This window comes from Elephas maximus, chromosome 1 (assembly GCF_024166365.1).
Source record: "Elephas maximus indicus isolate mEleMax1 chromosome 1, mEleMax1 primary haplotype, whole genome shotgun sequence".
In the NCBI taxonomy this organism is placed as follows: Eukaryota; Metazoa; Chordata; class Mammalia; order Proboscidea; family Elephantidae; genus Elephas; species Elephas maximus.
The window spans coordinates 76,522,331-76,523,882 of record NC_064819.1 but is presented as its reverse complement, the minus strand read 5'-3'; the positions used below and the strand labels follow the sequence as shown (position 1 = coordinate 76,523,882).

Genomic DNA, 1,552 nt, shown 5'->3' with positions numbered 1-1,552 from the left:
TTTTTTTTTTTTTTTTCTTTTTCCTTAGCTAGAAGGGAGCTTCCTTTTCCAGGTTCTGCCTTAAGCATCGCTTAGTATAGCTGACCCACACACTCTGTACTTAGGTTAGAGATGGCAGTTGCCCCCAGATCAGTAGGGAGAAGATGGTGGCGTCCGGGCTTCTCCACTCCACAGTCCATTTTTTCTGGGGGTGGCGGGGTCAGAGAGAGCAGCTTGAAACCTCAGAAAGAATCAGAACGTCGTGGCCTCCACTGTTGGAATACTGCAGGTAATGATTAAAAGAATATATTGGCCAGTTAGCAAAAGCTAGAGCCTTTGTTTATTTTTCCAAAACCTGGTCCCCAACAAAGATGATATTCTGTACGCTTTTTCCCATTCATGAACTGAAATTTTTGAGCAATCCACCATGCTGTGTGGGCACCAGGGATACCAGAGCAGTGCAGAACGAGACAACACAGTCGTCGGCCTCAGGGAAAGGAAACAGGGACATGAGCTGTTAATAACAATAAAATCCTAAAATGGACCAACTGAGATCCACGCGGCACGGCGTTTTCACGGAATGCAGAGAAGAGGCATCTGGCCAGGATTTAGGAACAGGCAGGGATGATTCACCGGGGACTTTCCTTTCCTTTCTGGAGGGAAATTCTCACGACGTGAGCGGGAACCAAATCGACCAGATCCTTCCCGGGGGCAGTCTGAATAGTTCTCAAAGGCTTCCTGGAGTAGGATGAAGGAGCCCTCTCTAGGGAATCTTCCTCTTGGGACGAAATCGAAGAGCTCTAGTAAGTGTTATCTTCCATGGGAGAAGCGAATTCATCTCTGCTGCAGGTAGAGATTTTGTTTCTTTTTCTTTTTCCGGGAGTGAGGAAAGGGGAAATAGAAAAAATAAAGAGAAGCTTGAAAAAATAAAGAGAAGCTTGAAAAAATAATGTCATTTAATCATAGCTACGATTATTTTTTTATACTTAGGATTATTTAAAAGCGAGTATATTCACGGCACTGACTGTGTGGTTATCTTTTGGACAAGTGAAGAGCGAACAGTGCTTCTACTTTTGAAAAATGAAGACAACTGTCACGGTAGTGGCCGGTTAGCTCAGTTGGTGAGAGCCTGGTGCTAATAACGCCAAGGTCACGGATTCGATCCCCGTACGGGCCACTGAAAGGAAGTGCTTTTTCATTAAAAAAAAAAAAATCTTGGTGTCCTCGTTTTACACCCTTGATGCACTTTGAAAATAGCCTCTGTGACATCAAATCTGTATCAAACGTCGTCTTTATCTCCTTAATCCTCAGTAGTGACACTTAAAACCTCTTTGCTCTCCTTCTTTGGGAGGAGGAGTGGAGGGCAGAGGAAGAAAAAACGTTTTTTTGAAACAACTGACTTAAAGCCTTAAGATAGAAATTTTAGTGAAGAAAACTACCTAGGAGTCGGGATGGTCTTGGAGATGGGGTGTGTTTCTGACGGCCGCTGTCCATTTGAGCATCTCATTCTCCCTTCCTCAGGGTCCAGCTCCCTGTGTCTCCGTGTGGCCGTCAAGCGCTTTCTCTACCTGAT

At 44.7% G+C, this 1,552-nt stretch overlaps 1 non-coding gene across 1 annotated transcript; it reads left to right on the top strand.

The window, feature by feature from the left end:
• Positions 1-1,082: 1,082 nt before the first annotated feature.
• On the top strand, positions 1,083-1,156 carry TRNAI-AAU (transfer RNA isoleucine (anticodon AAU)). The gene has a single exon. It is a non-coding gene; the product is annotated as a tRNA-Ile (tRNA).
• The last annotated feature ends 396 nt before the right edge of the window (positions 1,157-1,552 follow it).